This window comes from Caretta caretta, chromosome 1 (assembly GCF_965140235.1).
Source record: "Caretta caretta isolate rCarCar2 chromosome 1, rCarCar1.hap1, whole genome shotgun sequence".
Taxonomy (NCBI): Eukaryota; Metazoa; Chordata; order Testudines; family Cheloniidae; genus Caretta; species Caretta caretta.
This window is the reverse complement of record NC_134206.1, coordinates 62,055,990-62,080,665: the sequence shown is the minus strand read 5'-3', so window position 1 is coordinate 62,080,665 and position 24,676 is coordinate 62,055,990. Positions and strand designations below refer to the sequence as shown.

Below are 24,676 nucleotides of genomic sequence, written 5' to 3'. Positions count from 1 at the left end.
ATGAGGGCTATTTATTTTAGTTTATGGAGACTCTGCAGGTCAAAGCTTTTCCACAAGCCCAAGTAGTATGCTGCAAAAAGTAAAATTATTTATAAGTATTCAGGCAAATCAGATATCAAACTGGAAGAGAAGTCTCCCAAGAAACACCTATAAACAAGCTCCGCCAACATAAGCTGTAAAATGAGACAACATGCAAGTAGATTGTTTAGCACTTCCTCGCATGACTGTCCCTCCCCTGTCTCCCGCACTTTGACAAGCAGTGTAATAGTTAAACATTTACCTTTGTTTTCACATCATTGTGGTTTGGAATTAATGCCCCATTGAAATTTATAGATCCAGTTTATGCCTCTCAAAGCCATTTCTTCAGTCCCTCTTCAGACTTTGGCAGACACTGCTTTGGAAGGTCAGTTGAAAGACTCCCACCATTGACTTCAGTGGGCTTTGAATCATGCCCTATGGTCCAAATCCACCAACGGACTTAGGCACCTAATTCCCCATCTTAGGTGTCTAATTCCAAAATGTAGGCACCATTGAGATCCTCAAATCTCCCTGCTTGGCTGCCACATAACCCTGTTGGCACTTATAACCCCTCAGCACCTAAAATTTTCACTGTAAAGGAGCCTCAGTTTCTGCCACTGAGCAGTGCACAATGCCTCACTCTAGGCATCCAGAAACAGATCTCATGCCTAAGCCCCAATGGGATCCTCAAACCAGGTGCAGATAGGTGTTCTCCCTCTCCTATCTCACCCGAGGGGCCCAATTCAGTAAACTTGCTCTAAGCACACCTTCCAGATCAGAAACCATTTAAAATCTGGCCAGAGGAATTTCTGGTAGAGATAATTGCATACCCTGTTTTACATAGAAGGGATTTGTGTTATTAAAACAGACAAAGTCTGTGGACTTAGTTTGCACAATTAAATAAATTGTAACCATGTACATTATATAACAGCTCTGTGTTGTGACTTAAAAGTGCCTAAAAATGGGGGAAATGTTTTTATATTCTAGAACTCAAAATTGTTTTCCCAATTTAAGTCTCTTGTAGGATTCATACGGGGTTCATGCACTTGGCAACATTCAGGGCACACCCGGAGTGTTGTGTAGGAGCAGTGCACACACGGCTCCTCTCAAGGGCATGAACCTTGGAATCTCGCCCAGATGTCATGAACCGTGGGAAGCCTCCCAGGACTGGGCTCAAGGCCCGAGAGCAAGGAATGCGGTAGGTAGATATTGGTAAATAAGAATATTAAACAAAGCCAGTGTATTCCTTTTATCTGTTGGACTATGTAATGCGCAGGAGGAGGGAGAGAAATAATAGAGATGGTGGAAAGCTGACAGGCAGGCCAGCCCGTCGGCAGACCAGCCTGCTTGCTTGCTTGCTTAAAGCTTGTTCTGTCTTGTATTTGGACCGCAACAGTTTCTCTTTTTTTTCTTTTCTTTTCTTTTTTTTTTTAGCGAAGGAAAAATTTGCCTAACTGAAAAGACTGTCAAGCTTCTGCCTGGTGCCATCCAAGTACCCTCATAAACACGATTTATAATGGAAACACCAACGGGCACCCTCAACTACAGCAGCATTACCAGGAGCCACCATAATTGGGCTAGAAACACTCTGTTTTGAGTCATGAATAGAATGCACTTAGTCCTATTTGTTATACCGGACCACACCATCCAAGTGCAGGCAGCAACATTTACTGCAAAATCCTCAGAAAGATAACAGGTGATTTAAAAGGGAATCATGTAAGTCTAATTAAAGAGCAACTTTAGAAGATTATTTTCAATTACTGAGATAACATCATGGCTTTTCTCAGGAAAAAATGGAAGGCTTGTTCTATACAGCACATACAGTATATAAAAGATTTAAGAATCAACCTACTACTAATACTCCTCAACTCTACTTTTCCCCTCCCTTGAGTCATTTTGCCAATTATTTTCACCATTTTCTTTGACCAATGAATAAAAAGCAGTTTTCCACTGGAGATAACAGGTTATTGAATGCCCTTCTCAGACGTTTAACCTGCTCTCAGGAATACCAGCTGATGATCATCTTTCATCAAATCTACAGGGCCACAGCCTAGCATTAACTTTTCGCATAGAACTCCTCAGCAATTTCAGAGATACAACCACAAAGTTTGGATCCTCTTAAACTAGTGTTAGGACCTGCAAGTAATAAATCAGAGTCTCTTGTAATTTAGGATGATCAGATGTCCCGTTTTTAAAGGGACAGTCCTGTTCTTTGGGACTTTTTCTTATATAGGCACCTATTACCCCCCACCGTCTGTCCCGTTTTTTCACAGCTGCTATCTGGTCACCCTAAGTAAAGGAACCCGTTTCACCACCTCATCTGGGAATGCTGCCAACCCAGACTGAAGTCCTACCTCTGACTTCTCGCTACAAATTAATTTATTAATTAACCTATGTGCCCGCTTTTTTAATAACACTTGCAGCATCCTCTGCTGGCATAGGTGTGTACACAAGCATCAGTATACCATGTATGGTGTACAATGTACACCTGAATCCTGATGGTACCTGTCTTTCAGTCTTCCTGCCTCACATCATTACTTACTTCTCTGTGTCCAAGAGGAAGAAATACACATATGGGTTACATGTTCAGCCTCCCTTGGTCAGTAGAAAACCTATGGAGTTAAAGGGCAATACATACATACATACATTTGAGATTCATTTTCTTCTGTGTCGCCAACAGGAGACATGTCATAAACATGCATTAGTCCCCTTAAGGTGACTACTAGAGATACTGATGGAGTTAACAGTGCAATCTTGTAACACTCCAATCGAGTCACCATCAGATTTAATGTTGATGCTATTCAGGGCTGCAGCTTTCCAGTATTTTAGCTGAACTAATACTCTCCACTTGTCTTTTCTGGTGGGTTCCATTGTTGCAAAAATCACAAAAATAATCTACATTCCCAATGGCACGGTCACTGAGAAGAAAGATCTACTGGAGGTAAAATAGGTAAACAGAAATGGCATGGCAGTATAATCAATCCCTTAGCAGAATGAAAAAAAATCTTGAGAGAGAAAAAAACTTCTACTGTCCCTACATTTAAGATCAAATTAACTGTCTAGCTGAAAATTAACACAACATTATTGGCTCATCACCTGCTTTAGTGCATGTGTGTCAGATGTGCAGTTTGTAGAACACAATTTGTTCACTCGTTGTCAAAATGAATGTCTATCTTTAAAAAAAAAATCAATCCATTGAAAATAACTCCCTAATCTACCATCCTTTCAATAGAATTGAAGTGCACTTCACAAACACTGTACACAAGCATCTTGAATGATCAGGAAACTATTTTTAAAACACATGAAGGATAAGATATGAAATTAGTTTCATGGGGAATGAGAACCTTGAAGATTATTTACTTTCCCTTAATTACATTGACTCACCACTAATTTAGCTTTTCTAAGGTATTATATATTTCACACTAGGATTCTGAAACTGAAGACAGGAGTACCATTTGTGAACATTTAGGATTAGTGACATTATGAACACATAAGAACATTTCTCCTATTGACTTACCACAATGATAAAGGATAAGCAATACTCTATTATACCAATAATTTCCTCTGTTTAGCTATCACCTAAAAGTTAGGATCCCGATTCTAGGCAGTTTTCTTTGAGCAAACTGTATCAAAATTCTGTGAATTACCCAGTGCTACTGTACAAGTGCATACAGCTGCTCACATGGTAGGACAAGAAGGAATGACTGAAGTTTAAGGAAGGAAAAGTTTAGAATATGAGAAAAGTATTCTTGATAGTAAGAGTAATCAAGCAATGGAATAGTCTTTGAGAGAAGTACTTAAGGTACTGCATCTAATGATACATACAAGAATAGGTTAAATATGGACATTAGTGGAAATAAACACAATTATCAGTCTTGATCACACATGACATGAGCATACCTAGTGGTCTGCCACCAGCATGCAATACCACAATGGGCTACAGGCACAGATGAAGAAGCATCCCATAGCAAGAACACTTCACACATGGAGCTTGCTTTGATAAAAAATAAGAAAAAATCTTGCACCCTACCCAGTTTACCTCTGCAGAAGTAAAATAACTAGGATGCTACTCAGAAAGACTCTGCAAGACAGGAAAGAGGGGACAAGCAGATTTAAAAAAAAAAGAGTGAGCAGGAGGAAACAATTAGTAAAAAGAGAATGGAGCAGAAACAGGAAGGATAAATTTATACAGAAGAAAAAGTGGAACAAGAAAATATGAGAATGAAAGGAGGAAAGTTAGAAGAGCCAGAAGAAAATGGGGCGCATACTAAAGAGAGACCAACAAAAAGAAAGACAGGCTAATCCAGAAACAAAGAAAGGAGGAGAATTAAACAGAAATAAAGGTGAACAAGGTCAGAGACAAAGAAGAAAGGATGGAGAGGAAGAGAAAACAGAAAGGAGATAAAATAGTGAATATCTAACACTGTTACTCCATCTTTCCCCCTGAAAATGACAAAGGAAACCGTTTAAAGGGGAGCTAATAAAGCGTGAATTTCTTTGAGCCACTGAAGCTTCCACTCAAGATCTACACTCATGGCTTCCTGTCCAGCAGTGGGACTTCATGCCAGATCCTTTTCAACTCCCATTGTAATTGCACTGAGTAAAGAGGCAACTCATGACTGATTTCCCCACTTCTTGAATGCCTGATGCCATGTATAGCATAAGATGAGCTCCGCACCTTTGATGATGACCAACCTTCAATAGGCAAGATAATAAAAGATGCACAGTCTGCCAAAATATTCCACACACCAACACAATTACAACTGTGCACTTGTAATTAGGAGGCCTGTCATTAAGTAGAGTTATCAAACCACTTATTATAGTGTGCAGTACTAATAAATCCTTCTATCACCTGTCAATGGCCAATTTATCAGAACAGGTTATGGACTGTTAAGCCAATTAGCCAAGCAATCTCAATGAAATAGCTTTACTGAAGGTTTTCAAGGGAGTTTTTGACAGGGTAGAATGCTCTGATTTGGGACACACCAGTGAACATTTTATCATTCCAATTAAGTGGCTGTTACAATTTAAAAGAGAGAGAGAGAGAGAGAGAACTTCCTTCAAAAAACTCTGAAGAGGCTTATAAGAAAATAAAGATTGTAATCAATAAATATTTTAAAATATCTTAACAAAGTTTGTCTTCTTAGATAAAAAAAAAAAACCCAAGCATTAGCTGGAAAGTTCCAATCTAAAGTGCCACTTCGCCAAAAAATTAACGAAAGGATTGCATGAAAATGCACAGCTCTCATTAAAGCAGGACTGTGCCAAGTGCCTGCACAGACACAGAGTAAGAAACAGTCCCTGCTCCAAGTAATATTATAAGGTAAGCGATTAAGATTTTTGTGGCCCCTAATAAGATGAAATTGCATGATGGATATGATGGTCTCTGTTTCTCTTTGCTCTTGGTGTATAGGGGCAGTCAAGGTAGACTTATAGATGTAACACTTAGTGCCTGTGCAGTGCAGGTTGAAGTCCATAACTGGGATGTCTGTCAGGGAACTGACTTGGTCTAATAATTGTGAGTGATGGCTATTTTAGTGGAACAACTTTGACAAAATTTGTGCACAACGGTAGACACATTTGACCAGTTCTATGCAATTGGTGACCTTTACAGTTAACTATGTATTTGTAACCGTGGCCACTGGGAGCTGCGAGCGGCCGTACCTGCAGACGCTCAGGTAAACAAAACATCTCGCGGCCCACCAGGGGCTTACCCTGAACAAGCTGCAAACCAAGTTTGGGAACCCTTGCTTTAGACACTGCAAGGTGCTCTGACTGACTTTTCAAAGTACACAGGGATAAAATCTATTCTTTTACAGACAGCCTTCTGCCTCCACATCTGGCTTCCTGTGTCACATTTCCCATGCGGCTTTTCCTCTGGTGCTTCCTGCAGGCCAGACCCACCAATCTTAGGCTATGTCTACACTACAAGCTAGGGGTGTGATTTTCCCTATTTGCATACACATACACTAGCATGAGTACAAAATGGCATTGTAACCCCAGTAGCATGGGTACCGGCAGCAGAAGCATAGCTTAGCCATGCTGAGTACAAACCCGCCTGAAACAAGTAGGTACATATTTGACATAGCTAAACTCTGCCTCCACTGACATTATCCATACCAATGCAGCTACACTGCTATTTATACTCATGTTAGCTCAGTGAGTGCTAGCACGAGTATGTCTACACAAGCAGGGGAAGGAAAAAAAATCACACCCTTCGTTTGTAATATAGACATAGCCTTAAGGCTCTACATAATCTTTCCTACTCTGTAGCTCCCAGACAGTCTCTCTTCCCTCTCCTCATAAGGGCCTTTGGGATCTGAACCACACACACTTTTGAAAAGGCATGTGTTTAATTGGCGCATGTAATGTAATACACCCATTGAAATTACATATGTACATAATGTATGGGTATATATTTTAATTGTAGGGGCTTCTCTATTTTAGTATTTACATAATAATATCTTTAAATATCTAAATCATGGTGACCTGAACTTCAAGTCCACTTTTAAATCACTTCTAGTCCTTAGACTATAATGAAAAAGTAAAGTTTGAAAATTTATCTATTTCGGAAATAATATGGGGTCAAAACAGTGTGAGGAAAGCCTTTGAAAAGTGAATGACAGGTATGTTTTTTAAAACTCCTACCTTTCTGAAACTCCTTCCTTGACTTGACCCATACTTTTCAGAAAAAAAGCTCGTCTTCTCTGAAGGCTAACCATGCCCCAGTTAAAATGAAGTATACTGTACTGTAGACATCAAGGACTTCGCATTTCTATTGTGAAGAATTAACAATACAAAGCTACTATATCTCTCATTCTACACACCCTAGAGGCAAGAAGAGTGTATACAAAACTTAATTTTACTTTAATTTTTCAAACAAATGTATTCTTTTATCTGAAGATTGTAAAAGAAATAAATTTCATCGGGAACATCAGTTTATTCTTCTTAACATACATGCAATGTGCCTCAAGTGGCATGTGACCAGGATTCATCACCAAATTTGGTCTGCTGGTTGGATCATTAGTTTTCCCAACCTGGGCCAGGTACTGACAGGGAGCACAACACAAGCGATGATCCATGTAATGGATACCGTGTGTGTGACAACAGATTTCATACTGTTTGATGTGGATAACAGTTCTTACTAAAATATCTGCACAGAAAGGTGCTCAAGAAACACAGGAATCCACCCAATTTTATCCTGTTACTCTTTCCATCCTTCAGAATACTAAAAATAAAGAAATAATAATAACTGAAACAATAATTATCTGTTAATATTTACATGGCACTAGTAAGTTAGATGCTTTAGAGACATTTTATTGACAACTGTTGTGAATTTTGATATTAACTTCAGTATTATCCCCCTCAGTCACCAGGTCTCTGTTCTCATAACTGTACGTCACCCTGGATCTTCTACGAGGCTCAATAAGCATAGAGGTTATATGAGCTAATTGCATACTTACTGCAAAATAATGTGCTTTATTTCATTACAACAATAGGGTTTCTCTCAACTGAAAATAACAGTAGTTACATTGTAACTCAAGGTAATGATAGCACTATATATCTGGATAATTATACAATTAGTTAAGGCCACCACTATGCATTAGTTGTGTGGTATTCACACACACACAAATCCAAGCTAACCAACCTCACTTCAGAATGAATACAACATTGAATTAAGTAACTAACTGACCAGAGATTTAGAAAATGTATAGTTGAATATCCTTTTATGACCGATTGCTCTGATGTAAATCAAGAAAGACTCCACTGTAGTCTGTGAAGTTACTCCAGATTTAAGCCAGCATGGATCAGAATCTGGCTTTATAGATTTTAATTCTAACTGAACACTTGACCGATACATACCTAAAAGGAGGCAATCTCCATCAATGTGTCATGCATAGGAACGAATTTGTTTCACACGACAGTCCAGAAAACATTGCAAAAGGAGTCTTTTTGCCCTGATGCTCCTAATATCGTCTGCTATTTTTATTAATCTAAATGCTACTTTCTTCACAAATGATGTGGATGTTACTGTGCATTTTAAGTTGGTAGAAAATGGGGTCCATTATCCACCCCCTTCTGCAAAAAACAACTCTCTCCCTTCCCACAAGTACACAGTCAGAGAGAAAACAACACCCTAAAAAAAAAGCCTATAAAGATTTTATTAAACACAAAATACGTTATCCAATTCACTTTGTAAACATGATTATCCCTCAGACATGAAAATGCTCACACACTGTCCAAAATAAAAAGCTTGCAACTCTATAAGTAAATACAAGAATACAACAGCTGAGACATGAGTTTATCATCAAGTCAGGCCTCTCACTCTTTTGTATCTACCCTTATATACAGATACACTTTTAAAAACTTGCTCACCTTCCCAGCATCCCAGCCCAATGCAATGTTTCAACCAAATCAGAACAAATGTGCTAATAAAATGCACAATTAAGGAGTTGGCTGGACAGGAGAGCAGGTCTTTTCAAAACTGAGATATCTGAAGTCACTTGTCTTGTCTTCCTTGATTTTACTTCCATAAATTTCCATTATTTGATGCAATGAATTATGACCTTCCCTCAAACATAGATTTAGGGTGGAAATCTAGATATTCAATTTTAAGTGACAGAAAGGAATTTTGCCCAAATCATCTGTATTTCAGGTTTACTTCTTGTATTCAACCTTTGACCTTTATATTTAGGATCCAATCTCGCAATTAAGCTACTACAGCTTCTCCGAATAATTTTTCAATTTTGTCCTTGTGTGGCTCCAATTCTTTGGTTACTAACTAAATCAAGATAGATTTCCACTGAGACTGAGATGTCATCAGCCTGTAATCTGCCAAAGTCTTTCTCAAAATTTAGGAAAGCAACTGAAGATGATTTTGGATTCTCTGTAAAATCCCTTGTTCTATAAGATGCGTACAATGTTTTGACCAGAGTCCTCCAAGAATCATGCTCTATGCAAATTTATATGCACTTATGGTATAGCTAGATCAAATATAGAGACCAACTTCCTGAGGGTTCCAACAAGTGTCATTCAGAAGCTAGGGCATAAATCGTCCTTTTTCCATCCACCAATGAAGATGATGGTGGTTGTGGAAGAATTACTGAAATACACAATGTGCTTTAGGACTGTTGTTCTATGAGATTTAAACAATGTCCTGAACACCCAAGCGTGAGAAGTTTAAGAAGATTGCACTTGAAGAGATCTCCATTTCTTTTTCTTTTTTGGGAGAAGGGGAGCAGTTCTCTAAGTATTTGAAGAACACCTCATGCTTTTCTCAGCGTTCTTGGTTGACCTATTCAAAAACTTGGACACAATATTTTGTGGTTTTCTTTTCAGGAGATACAATCAATAGCATTAAATAGGAATGCATTTTTCCTGGTATGGAGGCTTGTCGCCACTGTCAGGTCATTTTTCATGTTCAACCAGCCACCTTGCATTAATGTCAATATTGATTCTTTTCGTTCTTCTTTCAACATTCCCTCTGTTTCTTCACTTGCAGCATCTAGTAGTGGACCTGAAAGCTTAAATCTGCCTAAAGGATTTTTCAGTTTTCAGATTTTAACAAATCAAACCCATTCTAACAGTTGACAACTCCACTCTCTACTTTCTAAGCAATATCAGGGATATGGAACAGCTTCCATATGAGGAGAGATTAATAAAACTGGGATTTTCAGCTTGGAAAAGAGATGACTAAGGGCCGGGGGGCTATGATAGAGGTCTATAAAATCAGGACTGGTGTGAAGGAAGTGAATAAGGAAGGGATATTTATCCCTTCACATAACACAAAGAACCAGGGTCACCCAATGAAATTAATATGCAACACGTTTATAACAAACAAAGGGAAGTACGACTTTACACAAAGCACAGTTAACCTATGGAACTCATTGGCAGGGGACGTTGTGAAGGCCAAAATTAAAACTGGGTTAAAAAAAGAATTAGATACATTCATTGAGAATAGGTCCATCAATGGCTATTAGCCAAGATGGTCAGGGCAAATGACCATATCCCGAAAAAACATATCATCACTCCTGGTACTTCCTCACACCTTTAATGTATGTGCATTTTCTGATTATCTAAATCGGCAAAATGTTCTTTCATTTTCAAGAAGAAATCTGCCAGAGGAGCACTTATTTTTAAGAAACTAAAGAAACATCTGAAATTAGAATTTATTTCCATCTTTTTTGTACTTAACAGTTTCCAGTTTTTAAAACTGTCATTAAAATAAAACTGCTGACCACCCTTTTGTTTACATTGTCACTATGTAGACTGCAAAAGACATCTGTGTAGAAGGGAGGCATGAATAAGCATGAACATGCTGCATCTCTGCACCGAGTAAATGTGTCAAGAGAGTTTATGTATATGTGCCTGTCATCCTCAACCAGCAGCACAGGATTGTAAAAGTTTTTTGTATGTGTTTATAACTATTCCATCTAAGTCTGTGACCTGATAAGGTCTCACAGCTAAGTTTGGTCACACTTCCAAGGAAAACCCTCATGAACTAAGTGGGTTACTTACTCAGTAAGTGTAACCCTTTCCTCTGAGTCAGTCTTGAAATAGTTACAACCTCCACCTTACGTCATCAGCAGAGATTAAAATCAAGGACTTCTGGCACCAAAGCACAGGCCTCTACCACTTGAGGGTAACTCCGTTAACTGGTAACAGTAGTAAGCTCCTATTTTGTATGCAGACCAACCAGTACAATAGGACAGCAGCCTTCACCATCCTGTTACACCAACATAATATTAAGAGACATTCTGCTACTTTCAGATAAAAGATAGAACTGTCTGACATCATTAAAGATCCCACAACATTTTCATAAGAACTAGTGTGTTAGCATGATTGTTGTGAGCAATCTAATTTAAATAATGACATTGTATCCTCCTAAATTCAGCTAGCAATTTTAGTTGGATAATACATAGTTTCATTTCTTCCTCACTTCCCACAACAGAGTTTTTCTATACAACACTGATAGGTGCATTAGAAATGTCTAAATAGATTTGCAGTATGCTGTTAAACCTGTCATGGTTCCACTCCAGAGGTGGCTGCCCTTCAACTGTATATGAACCATTCCTGTACAACATGTAAAGCACTTTAGCATCTTACAGGATATAAGACACTATAGAAATGTAAGATTTTTATTGAAATCATAACACGCATGGTTGTGTGTGTGTTTTCTTGAACTTTTTAAAAATGATCAGATAATGAGGATTAAGACTGGAAGAAGTTGACTCTACTCGCACATTCCCCTTGGAATCTTTGGTTTCTTAAAAGGGCATTAATACCGATATCCCGGCCAAATTCCAACTCTAATAATTACATTCTGCCTATCTAAATTTCTCCCGCTGTTTGTTGGGACTTATGAGCTGAGCTCCCCTTTAAAATTTACACAAAAAATTAGGCAACCAAATATTTTTATTTGACAATTTGGCTTTTTTAAAATCATACAAATATTTAACAAGAACACGTTTCTTGTTGTCTATTGATGAGATCAAGTATACCTAAAGCCTAATCTGCTGTGCGCTAAAGCAATATTACAAGTATCTGTAGGCCATGCTAAAGTACTCTTAATTAAAAAAGAATCATTTATGTTAAAAGTAAAAATAAAGACACAAAAACAACATAAACATTAACAAACTGAAGCTAAGGTTGTTGATGGCATCATTTCTCTTTGGAAGAGTGGCAGACAGAATAATAAAAATCTTATTCTGTCATTCTAAATGATCCCAATATGTAAGCCCAGATCCTACAAACATTTGTGTGTGACAGTAACTTTAACACATACAAGTAATCCTCTTAAAGCCCATACATTCTCTGCCATCTCCTTCAATGACCTGTTTTCACCAATCTGTACTCTGTTTCCCATTCAATCATTCTCAGTCTGCCCCAACTTCACTCTCTGCAATTCTCTGTGACCCAAACCCAACCATTCCATGTCTCATACTCAGTCCACTCATTGTCCCACAGGCATCCCCCAATCAACCAACTGATTCTCTACCTTCAGCAATGCATTGCCAATCCCAGTCATTTCATCCTTAGCCCCTGCAACAACCCCAGCTAGCCAATCTCCCACTTCCCTCAGCTCAGTGGAATTGGCTTGCACGTAGGCCTGCTGATTCTTGGCCTCCATCTTCTGCGTTGGTAACCCCAAGAATGTAAAAATCATGAGTTGGAGCCTAGCACAGCCTGAGATTGATTTAGGAGTCATGAGGTTTGTTTCTAGGTGGCAAGCTCCTGGTTAATTTTATCAGCCTGTGGGGTTCCAAGTCATTGCGTGCTTGCAGGTCACACTGCAGTCCTTTGTCTGAAAACGTGACAGCTAGAAACGCTTGTTTTTTAAATGAACCAGGAGATTCTCTGGTAATAACATGATTCCAGGGGGCTGGGCTTCAAGACCAACACGAAATATGGTGAGAGCTAGCACCACAGCTTCTCAGCTGCAGGCTTCTGTCCAGGTTCTCCTCCTCCTCCTCCTCCTCCTACCCCAGGCTGCGTGAGAAGGGGAGCTGAGTTAGATGCTCTCTTCACTGGGGCTCAAGCAAGGCCAATCCAGAGCATACCCTGTTCTCTGAGGTTTTCTCTCCTCCCCTCCACTAGTGTGGCAGGCAGCCAGAGGGGCACTGATGAGCAGCTGTCCAGAGTCCACCCAGATCACATGAGGCAGCTGCTGTGAGCTCAGAGGCGGGAATAGGGAGGCAACAGCCCCAAATGCCACCTCGCTGAGAAATAAAACCAGCCCCAGTGCTACTAAGAGATGGATGCTCTCGCAGCACAATGTCCCTTACCCGTACAGGTTGCTGATTGAGTGGAAAAGTCAATAGCATTTCCTATGCCATCTGCTGGAGGTGATTCTTGCATGTCCCCTATTAAAGTTCTAACTCAGTCTGACCCTATGACTTAGGATAGGATCACAATACATGTTTACAAAGCTCAAAACAATTCTTCTTACTCTAGAAATTACTTTGCCATAATATAAATATTGTAGGCAGAGAGAGCCCGTGTCAAGGATGCTAGACCCAAAATGTGTCCTAATTTCCAAACCCACACCCCCTCTCCCCCCCGCTCCTTAAATTACAACAGTGAAATTTACACATGGAAAAGATCTATTAAATCATCCACTCCATCACCTGGAAAATACAGGATTATTCTCTACAGAACATTTATTTGTGATTAGCCCCATCTAGTTTTAAATGTCCCAGTCAATGGGGCTTTCACTATTCCCTTAACTATTCTACCGCCTAGTACAACTTATTGTCAAGCGGTTTTTCCTGATATTCAGCCAAAGATACCCTTTTCTTAATTTCATCCCATTACTCCCAGGAATTCTCCCATGTACCACGTTAAATAATTATTTTTATTCTTTACATTAACACTCTTGAAATAGCTGTACACTGTTAACCTTATTTATTGCCAAGCTCCCTCGCTCTCTCTATTTATATGTATCTGTTAACTTTTCCTCATAAGCCAAAGCCTTCAGGCCCGAGTATTTTTGTTGCTCTTCTCTGAGCTCCATCCAATTTGTCAACAGCTTTCTGGTAATAATGTGTCCAGAAATTCCAGGTGTGCTCACAGCAGCATCTAACAGAAAGGGATTACGACCTCCTTGCTCTATGACACAATGCCCTTGCATATTCAGCTCAAAGGTGAACTGGCTTTTTCTATAACCATGTCGCACACATGCATAATTTGCTGTCTGATATCACTCCTAGCTCTCTTCCACAATTATTGCTTCCCAAGTTTCTCCCTCCCATCAAGTGTGTATGTTTCAGGTACTTTCACCACACGAAACTTGTACTTTTCCCCAATTTTGTTGTCTCATTATTTGTGTTCTTCTTACTCCCCCTCCTAGATCATTAATGAAAATATTGTTAGTTTGAAAGGTTATATGTTTTTCCCAAAATACAAATGCTTCCAGCCCAAATTCAACAAAGCATTTCATTGCATGCCAAACTTAAAACTAGTCTTTGAAGGGTTAGATTATCAGGAACTGTCTGTAAATGTCAATTTCACCAAACATACAAAAAACAATGAAAAAAATGTCCATTGATGATAATGAAAATGTACAGATAGGCAAAGTAGGAAAAAAAATGCTGCTTGAGAACTTCTTAGAGATTGATTTAAGGATATTTACTTCCTATATTTTGATATGTGATGCTGATATTTGTGTTTTAATAGTTATAAATCTTTCCTTTTTTGAATCTCAACATCTATTGTCATTAAACTATTATGGTCTGACCCCTCCCCCACCACCCATTGTGGGACCCTCCCCATAATTTCCCACAACTGTGGGAATGTAAATACATAGAAGTTGGGGGAAAAAGTTCAAAACCCATAATTTTGTGCAACTGAAAATTTAAATTGATACTGTCATAAGCATACAGCTATGAGTAGCATAAAATCCCTCCTTTACCTGTAAGGGGTTAAGAACCTCAAATAACCTGGTTGGCACCTGACCAAAAGGACCAATAAGGGAAGAAGATCCTTTCAAATCTGCGGGGGGAGGTTTTGTTTGTGATCTCTTTGTGTTCTCTCTTGGACAGAGAGGGACCAGGGTAGGAAAAACCATCTCCTAAAACCCTACCTGAAATAAGCATCCAAGATTACAAAAATTGTAAGTAATAGCAAGGAAATGCATTAGCTTATCTTTTTTTTTAGCTTGTGAATTTTCCTTATGCTAAGAGAGAGGTTTATTCCTGTGTTTTGTAACTTTGAAGTTTAGCCTAGAGGGGAATCCTCTGTGTTTTAAATCTTATTAGCCTGTAAAATTATCTCGCATCCTGATTTTACAGAGGATGTCTGGGAGGTCACTAACTGGAGAAGGTAGTCTATACTCAGTCTTTTCAGTTTATAACTGCTTGGCTGGGGGCGGGGGGTTGTTGTTTTGGGGTTTTTGGGTATTTGGTGTGCAGTGGCTGCTAAGCTTTTTGCTATTGTAGGATTTACTTTTTAAAGTTAGTGAACATTTCCTAGATCTCAGGATAGGGACTCCACTCCCTCTTTTTTTCTTTTATTTATTTTTTAAAATGAATTGAAAAACTTGCAACAATCATTAAGATTTTAGATTTAAGTTTCCAATAAATTATTATGAACAGTGACCATCTCTTAAAGAAAAATGTGTTAATGAAAATCACAAATCAAGGTTACAGCATGCTAATCTCAGATAAAGCCTGGAATGAACACATTGCTAGTTCACTAGTGTGACAAAGTAGGATTTTTTCATAATATTTTGTATGAATATTGTGTGTGCCTCAGTTTCTCTATGTGCTGCGTGTTTAACTAGGTGGTGGGAATAAGGTGGTTAATTCTTTGTAGTGATCCAGGTGTGACTGTTGTCTAGCTGCCTAGGATCAGACAATGGCCCAGACATTTCGTAACCCAGCAACTGTCAACCCTGGGACCCATCCTCTTCAGGAAGCACACCAGTTTTGGCCAGCAGGAGAACAAAATGCTAAGGGGAATGACCATGTGACTGTCATTGCCCAGGAAGAACAACAAAGAACTGAGGGCCATGGAGGATAGTACAGTGTAGGCTGCTGAAGCAGGTCACACGCTTCGGGGCAAGGACACAGAAGAGGGCAGAAAGGAGAGACTCTGGGCTCAGTACCCACCCAGATGGACTTTGCTGTTTCTTTTCCATTCTCTATGCTGACCTAAGAACTTTCTACACTGTGTTCCAGACAGTTAAAAATCCCTTCTGCTTTTACAACGTTGCCTCGAGAGTCACTCCAGTCAAAGGAAGTCGGGGTGCATTGCTCCCTTTGGTCATGCAAGCCTTCCCCGGTGCCCAGTTCGAATGGACTCTCTGAGGGGAGCTCATGGCATGATGCAGGGGCGCTGAAGGCTTTGAGGTTCGGTCCCAGGAGACAGTGAAGCCAAGGGACTTACCTCCGATAGAGAGTGCAACCCTCAAGGAGGGCTGTTCCAGAGCTCCAGACCTGTGAAACCGTGACAACTAGTCAGGCCCATCATTTCACAGACAGAAAAGGGGCCACTGGGGAACAAAAATGTCAAATTCTTAATTAATGCATGCTGAATACTTTTATATGAAGTGGGCCAGACTGAGTGTTAGGGAGACCAGACATCCCAATATTATCAGGACCATCCTGATGTTAGGAGCTTTGTCTTACATAGGCACCTATTACCCTCCCCCATTGCCTCTCCCCCCCTTCTGATTTTTCACACTTGCTATCTGGTCATTCTGTTGAGTGTTACCCCTTGAATGGGATGGAATTTAGGAGGGAGAAAGGGCAGCACACTTTGGACGTGAAAGGGATGGTGCAGCAAAGAGTAAAACCCTAACAACACATCAGTTTTAATCCAAGAGTTTACATTCACCACTAGTAAAAACCACAGCAGTTGTCATGACAGGAGTTTCATGGAGAGTATTTAAAAATCACTTCTAAAGGCCTTAGGTTTATGTGCAGAACTGATGAGTTATTCTCTTCCCCTGTTTTTGCTTTTCTTTCTCCCCCTTTTTCGATTTTCTAACACATTTCTCTTTTCTTTTTTCTTCATCTACTTTCTGTAAACTTGCAGGGGGTAGAAAAGGGAGGGGACGTGGGATTGTTGTCACTATTCTAAGACATGGTGAGACTAGTCTGTCAACCACCTGGTTGTAAGGTTCTAGATTCAGGAGTGCCACTTTAGAAAAATACTGAAGAAATTATTATTTGCTACAGAATCATGCAGGCTACCAAAACCAGATTAATCTGCTATACACCAAATTGTGCACACCTGCTACACTACTAAAATGTGCATTTTGAAATGTATATATGAAAACAGCTACTCACTGGTACTTGACAGATTTATAATATTCTCTCACCACTCAACTTCAATCATTTTTATTCAAATTGTGTGTGTGTATTTTACCGTCTTAAATGAGCTAGGAACACACCTGTATGTGATATCAATCAATCATATATGACAGCATATTGGATACTTTAGAAAACATTGTGAACCCCCAGAAGGCTCTCAGGGTATCCAATTCCCATACCGAACACAAAATGTTGCTGTTTAATAATGCATATGTGATCAAAGTTCAATGCTCTCCCAAGTATCAAATCTTCCTTGTGATTTTATAGATTGCAAATACAAGATGTTTTAACTCTCTTGAATGTAGTAAGTACTTCTATTTCACTTGATTCAAATCTGCAACCAGTTTGGGAGTGAATAAGACAATTAACCACTTCACAACATAGTCTATTTATATTACAGAAGACCGATACGTAAAGCTATATGAAGAACTTTCTGTAAATTTAACAGGGTATCTTGCCCCTTACGAGCTAGAGGCCTGGGGCCAGCCAACCAGGAGGCACAATTGAGAAGGAATAACCTGATTACCCTATAAGAGCAGCAGGAAGAAGCCCAGCTGCTGGCCCTGCAGAGAGAGATCTCAGGGAGAACAGAGTAAAATATAGGATATGTCTACACTGTATCTGGGACTGAGTCTCCCAGCCAAGTTGTCAGACTCATGCTAGTGTGCCTAAAATAACTGTGTAGACATTGGAACTTGAGCTGGGCTGGAGCTTGGGATAGCATAAGCCCCAAGTCTGTAGAACTGGGCTGGGAGGCTCACTCCCAGAAGCAGAAAAGATATATCCATATAGGCTGCTGGAAATGAGTAGGCTCCAGCAGAAAAAAATGATACTTGGGGAGTGAGATAACTGGGAAGGCCTGTGAGAATGGATGAACAAACACTCAAAAGAAAGCAGGAGCACACAACTGGGAGAGGGGAAGGCTGAGAATAGCCTTGTAAAGCAGGGAAGATGCTGAGGCAGCAGAGAACTTGGGAGCTGTGCCCAGTTTAAGGCTGGAGGGAGACTTCTGAGTTTATTTTTTGAACATTTCAAACTGAACCCTAAGGAGAGCAGTTATTGGATTTGTAAAAACTATTTGGAGGGGTTATTGAGGAACTAAGAGGGGAAACTGAAGTGAGGGGCTGCTTGCAGGATTGTCTTGAGGCCACAAGGGGGCACCCAGGAAGAGGCCACTCAGAGTAACATTCTACTACAGCGGGACAGGAGCAAGAAGTATAATGCACAAACTCCTCATCACATTAAACTATACAAGTCCCTTTGTTACCATAGTTCAATATCACCACCAGAATTTTGAGCACTAAGGCTTATTAAAAAGTTGTAAACTGATAGGCAAGCAGCACAGATACTGGGTTAGATTTACAACATGCAATAATGGATTTTTTCAGGTAGACGGCAACGCACGTAGTGCATTTAAGATTAAAATATGGCCCCGTGTCAAGATTTCATTTCAGTGTTTATAGTCTTAAATTAGGGGTATTATTGCATTATCAAAATAACTTTTATAAGAATAATAGTTTAGCACCCACTGTGGCAGTTTATCCATTGATTTCAATGGGCCAAAAGACCTTGAGGCAACACAGGTTTTACTTACTAGACTTTCTGTCACTTAAAGAAATGTTAAATTGTAATAAATACAGTGGACAGAGCACATGCTATACTTCTTTTTCATTCCTATAATATCCAACAAATATTCCACAGTAGTTACAGTGGGTAATAAATAGATTTAAGTCAGATTTTTACAGGTCTAGTAATATTTTATTATAAAAACCAGCGATAAAAATATTTTAAAAACTATTTAGAATTGTTATTTGCAAAAACTCCAGTTATTACCAGTCTTCTGTCCTTTTATTCTAACATGCAGCACTGTCAAGCTACAAGCATTTGAGTGAAATTTTAATTGTTTAATTGCAAAACAAAGTAAATCCCTTTTTTGCTAAAGTGGAATATTTAAAAAGCAGCTTAAAAGAAAATGAACAGGAGCAAGTGTCACTTGTAGTTCTGCACCTGCTTTCGGGTTTCGATCGATGACTATCATGATTTGGAAGCATCCACCATCGCTTTGTTTTCTTTTCACCGTAGGTGGTTGCTAGGGAACAAAATACTATTGTCTGATTTCATGATCTATTGCCCAGTTTGCCTGGCAATAATGCTTTCTAAAATTTAACAGAGGTCACTTATTAATTTATTATGTATGAGAAAAATAAAGACTAAGAGAAATATGGAGAGAGAGAGAGAGAATATAAAGAATCTCTTGAAGCCTTTTTAAAACTTATTAAAGAAAAAAGATTCAAACATCCCTGGACAACGAAAACAGGCTAATTTAAGTACTCGACTAAAATACACACACAAACACAATCATTTTTTGCAATCATATCGATATTTTTTCATAACTTGTCAAAGAATATCATATATCATTTTCCAAGTGGAACAAAACTCTAAAGCAGAAAGGGGAGGCATTATTGTACACTGTAAAGTTCTGTATACATTACACATAATAGAATGTGGGAACAAGAGAGGCACACAGTTTATAATTCGGATTGGAGGGAATTTTGCTATTCAGATCGTACTCATGTTGGGGTTTCCGTTTATCTATGTAACAATTATTGCTTAGCGTGATACATAGAAGTCTAAGTAAGGTTGCTCCTGTGTCCAGTATAACAAAAGATAATGCAGGATACTGTATCTAAAATTGCAAACAACAATTCTAACAGTAAAAATGTCACATTTTTGCACTATCAAAGCTTCCTAAACAAGGAATTAAAAAGATTGTTATTGCCAGACAATGTGGGTGCCTGTGATGGCATCATCAGAACATGATGGAATCAGAGCCTATCATACTTAGAAATAAAGTGACAGATGAATATATGTATGCACAGATATAGCCTCAAAGAAAGATTTTAAATAAAACCTATGGAGTAGCTGTACCTCTATCATGCACACCTGAAATTTCACATCCTACACAACACATAGTATTTCGAAGGCCTTTCAATTTTTTTTTTAATTTATCCATGCATATTATCTTTTTGTTGCATTAAAATTTGAGAGAAAATGAACGAGGTATGTTCATCAAAGCTTTGACATAGTACAATGGAACTTCTGCTATTAAAAGTAATACAGCATATAAAATACACAAATCATAGGGATGATCTCAGAGCTCCTTCTCTCCTCAGCCCAGAGTTGAATTTATTCTAATGTCTACTCTCTCCTTAAAGAGCCCGACAGTCATTACCAATGTACATTTAAAATTAAGAATAAGAGTGACATGCAAGACAGCTCTCTCCATATCACACAACAATAAACTAACCCTCGCAATGGGAACAGAGAAATTAGAGACGGACAAGACCTAGCTCACCAAATCCATCCCCTTGCCAAGAGGCAGAATACTCTACCACAAGCGATATTGTTTAAGAGCTACCTAAGGGTCTCTCTGCCCCTGACTGGCCGCACACCCATGTTGTGTCATTTCCAACTTCAGCAAAACCTGTCTTAAGTAGAAAGAAGAGGAGGACTTGTGGCACCTTAGAGACTAACAAATTTATTTGAGTATAAGCTTTCCTGCTCAAATAAATTTATTAGTCTCGAAGGTGCCACAAGTCCTCCTCTTCTTTTTGAGGATAGAGACTAACGCGGCTGCTACTCTGAAACCTGTCTTAAGTAATCACCCAAGGGACCAAGAAAAAAAAGAAAACCAGTCACCTAGTACAGTTGCTCTTTAGTTACAACCAAACTGTCCTGGAAACTGCAGAGAGAGACTTTCCAGGGATGGCTTCACCCAGGGTCCAGTGATGCTGCTCCTCAGCGCAGGCTCCCCAGGCTGGAGGGCTGGGAAGAGTTTGCCCCTCCAGCCAATCAGCAAGAGGGAGCCCCGGGCGCCCGACCTACAGGGTGGGTGGGCAGGAGGCGTGGGGCCGCAGGGGCCCTGCGCGCTGTCGGCACCACGCGTGCGAGGTGGGGATGCCCAGACAGGTTGGGTGGGGTGGGGAGGGGAGGAGGAATGAGCCCGGCCCGGGAGTTGGGGGGGGGGTCCCCCACCCCCACTCCCGGTGCCAGCAGCAGCCTGGGAGGCACCAGCCCGGCCCTGCGGCTGCCAAAAGAAAAATGCTCCCCCCCTCCCCCCCCCGGAGAGGCGAACAAACTTTCTGACTCCCCGGGGACCAGCGGCTAGGCTTGCCGAGGGGGAGGGGAGGCGGCGGCCAGGGCGCTGCTGAGGAAGGGACACGCACCCAGAGGGATGCCGGCGTGGAGGCTGGCGGGGGGCGGTGGGGGGGTGGTAGGAGGCAGAGCCGGCAGCAGCTGCGGATGGGCGCTGGAAAGCGGGGGAGCGGCGAGCCCCTCTGCCCGGCCCCCGCGCCCGCCCCCGCACGGCAGCGCTTCCCCCCCCCCCCCCCCCAGCCGGGCGGGGGGACCAGGCAGCCGCGGGAAGCGGCACAGCCCGGGGGATGCTGCTCCTGCCGCCGCCGCCGCCGCCGCCCGCCCCTACGCTCCCTACCTGCTGGCCGTGCGGAGCTGCCGGGGCGCGGCGCGGCCCCTTCCCCCTCGGCCGGCGCCGCGCGGCCCCCACCCCGTCCCGGGCAGAGCGCGAGCCCGGCCGCCGGAGCCTGCAGCGCTGCGGGCGGAGGACGCCCCGTGGCGGCGGGAAGCCCCGGCGAGCGGCGGCGGCGCGGGGCAGCGGCAGCGAGCGGAGCCGGCTTAGGGGCGCTGGAGAAACAGCCGCCTCTGATCCAAAACGTGTGTGTGTGTGTGTGTCAGTGCCGGGCTGGGGGTGCGCGCGAGTGTGAGGGATGCGGCAAGGGAGTGAGGGAAAATTCCCCCGCTTAGGAAAACCGTAGACAACGGGGAAAGCAGGTGTGCTGGGGAGGAGGGGGGTTGGCGGCTGGTGCGGGGGCAGGGAGCGCACAGATCCGCCTGGGCAGCAGCAGCAGCAGGCAGCTGCCGCCGTGCCAGGGCCGCGCACGGGGATGCAGCAGAGGCTAGGGGCAGCGGCTGCAGCTCCTCAGGGCAGCAAGTGGTGAATCTGTCACCTACAGACGCCACTGCGACCTTGAAAGGAGCCGTGGCAAACTGGCAGCCAGTGAATAGGAGGGGATGCTTGTAGAGGGTGGGGACACAAAGGGACTTAGCCCTCAGCCAAGAGCTCTGGGGGAGAAGGACAGAAGGGACAAGAGTGCTTTAAATAAAGAGACCTAGGCTCATTCCTAGCTGATGCCCAGAGCCTCTCTGTGCGCCCTATTGTGTTGAATGCTGGGCAGCAGGTTGCCACTTTAGTTTACTCTTGTGAGGAGGGGGGATGTTGATTAAACTATATCCACCCCATTTCACTCCCTGAAAGGTTCTGTTGCATTAGCTTCCAGGAAAGGGGGCACTGAATTCTGTTTGCTGAGTTACAGGGTCAATTATACAGTGAATTATAGAGCAGCGGATGTAGGAGGTTCCCCACACTGCTACCTTCAACAGGGAGGAAGGGGTGAGGGGGACAAGTCAGCTGTCAAAGCAAAAATATAACCCTTATTTCTGCTCATTTTATCGGGCATCCTAGGGCCTCGGGAGTTTACACACAAGCCAGTGCTAAAGAACACTTGTGAACGGTTTACATCTGCAACCGCTTTATTGTCCTGTTCAGTTTCCCAAATTTATGCCCAGTTTGACTGGGTCAGTAATTCTTTAGGAATCTTCCAAGGAGAATAGGGGTGCTACAGGAAGTAATGTTAGAGGCACTCTGACCCCTTGAGTTAGTATGGAGTCTAAATCAATATCCTTAACATAATCTCTCTGCTCCTGTTGGACATGTATTTTACCTCTGTATTTGGCCCACAATTCAAGAAGGATGTTGATACATTGGAGAGGGTTCAGAGACGAGCACTGAGAATGATTTAAAAAGTGCCTTATAGTGATAGACTCAAAGGGTATGTCTGCACTGCAGTAAAACACTGGTGGCTGGCCCGTGCCAGCTGACTTGCACTCTCAGGACTTGGGCTGCAGGGCTATAAAATTGCAGTGTAGGCATTGGGCTAGAGCCTGGTCTCAAGCTTAGGCTTGGGGACGCTCATCACAGGGGCCCAGGCTCCAGCCCAATCTTGAATGTTTCACTTCAGATTTTTAGGCCTTTAGCCCTAGGCCAAGTCAGCTGACACAAGCCAGCTGCAGGTATTTTATTGCAGTGTAGACGTACACAAAGAGCTTAATCTATTTAGCTTAACAAGGTTAAGGGGAGACTTGATCACAGTCTGTAACAGGAGTTCTCAAACTTGTTTTGTGGCTTGTTCAGGGTAAGCCCCTGGCGGGCCGCTGAAAGTCTGCAGGTATGGCCCCTCGCAGCTCCCAGTGGCCATGGTTCGCCGTTCCCGCCAATGGGAGTTGTGAGTGGCCGTACCTGTGGACGCTCTGGTAAACAAAGCATCTGCCAGTGGCTTAACCTGAACAAGCCGCGAACCAAGTTTGGGACCCCCTGGTCTATAAGTATCTCCCTAGGGAGCAAACATTCAATAATACACTTTTCAGTCTAGCAGAGAAAGGTATAACAATCCAATGGCTGGAAGTTGAAGCTAGACAAATTCAGACTGGAATTAAGGTGTCCATTTTTGACAGTGAGAGTAATTAACCATTGGAACAGTTTACCGCGGGTCATGGTGGATTCTCCATCACTGACCATTTTTAAATCAAGACTGGATGTTTTTCTAAAAGAGATGCTGTAGGTATTATTATGGGAAAATTCTACAGCTTGTGTTACACAGGAAATCAGACTAGGTGATCACAATAGTCCCTTCTAGCCTTAGAATCTATCAATCATGATATTAGGGCACTGCTGCTGGAGATGCTTTTTTCCAATGAGACAAACCTACAGTAGGTCTTGATTGCTTATGGCAGTATTATCCAGCAGACAGAGCGTCAGAAAACCTTGGGTCGTGTTCCTAACATTACCTGTTATGATTTTGCACAAGTCACATCACCTCTCTGTGCTTCCTTTATCCTATCTATACAAATGTACATATGTAGTGAACTTTAGTAAACTAGGCTCAGACGCTCAAAGATATAATATCTTTGAGGATCTGAGTTCTAGAGAAGAAAAGTGAACTCTGTATGAACTAAGTACTATTATTAACAATTAGATGGCACACCTAGTATGAGCAGAAGTGTTAATACAGTTTTTGTGGACGGATTTAAGCTCATGCAGAATGTGTTTGCTAATCTAAATTCATCCTGCAATTTCAATTGGAAAAGTGAATTCTTCAAACCCTTTCCTAAGTGGTGGTGCAGAGTTGTGATGTGCTGCAAACAGCTGAGGTGTCTGCATTTTAGTGCTGGATAAAGTGATGCCTTTGTTGAACAGTTTACAGTGTGCTTCAGAATACTTCAGGTTGATAATTACTTTGGTATATATAAAGTAATCATATCAAGCATGAATATTAAAGTAGCATATTAAACATTTCATATAGATTGGATACATCCTAAATTTCTAGTGCTAGAAAGCTGTTGGATTGTTTTATATTTTCTTTCATTTCTGAAGGTCTTCTTTTGTTAAAGCATCACTACAATATATCCAAAGGTGTTGTGCTAATTTTGTATTTACATTACCAAATCATTGTGTGTTTACCAGTAAATATACTTTATGCAACAGAAGTCATTTCCACCCCACTAGGCTTGCCTGATTTAAACTGGTACTGGCTTGCGTTGCCTTTGTGTGTGGCTTTTTTCCCTGGCTGGCAGGGTTAGTGTCACAGCTTCAGTTTGAGTAATGACAACAAGCAATACAAGGACATCCATGTAGAGGACACAGCATAGAAACTAATTCACTGCTTTAGGTAAGTGCTAACAACTTACACTCTAAAAAAACAAACAATAAT

At 41.4% G+C, this 24,676-nt stretch overlaps 1 protein-coding gene across 5 annotated transcripts in view; it reads right to left on the bottom strand.

Annotated features, from left to right (window-relative positions):
- Positions 1 to 21,426, bottom strand: part of ENOX1 (ecto-NOX disulfide-thiol exchanger 1) — a 508,731-nt gene extending 487,305 nt beyond the window's left edge. For 3 of the 5 annotated variants that reach the window (XM_075128654.1, XM_048851020.2, XM_048851038.2), the window contains exon 1: positions 21,325 to 21,426. The gene's annotated coding sequence lies outside the window, so the exon portion shown is untranslated. Of the gene's footprint in view, positions 1 to 20,531; positions 20,735 to 21,324 lie in introns of those variants that run through there. The other 2 variants (XM_075128660.1, XM_048851010.2) reach the window with 1 other exon arrangement.
- Positions 21,427 to 24,676: the final 3,250 nt, after the last annotated feature.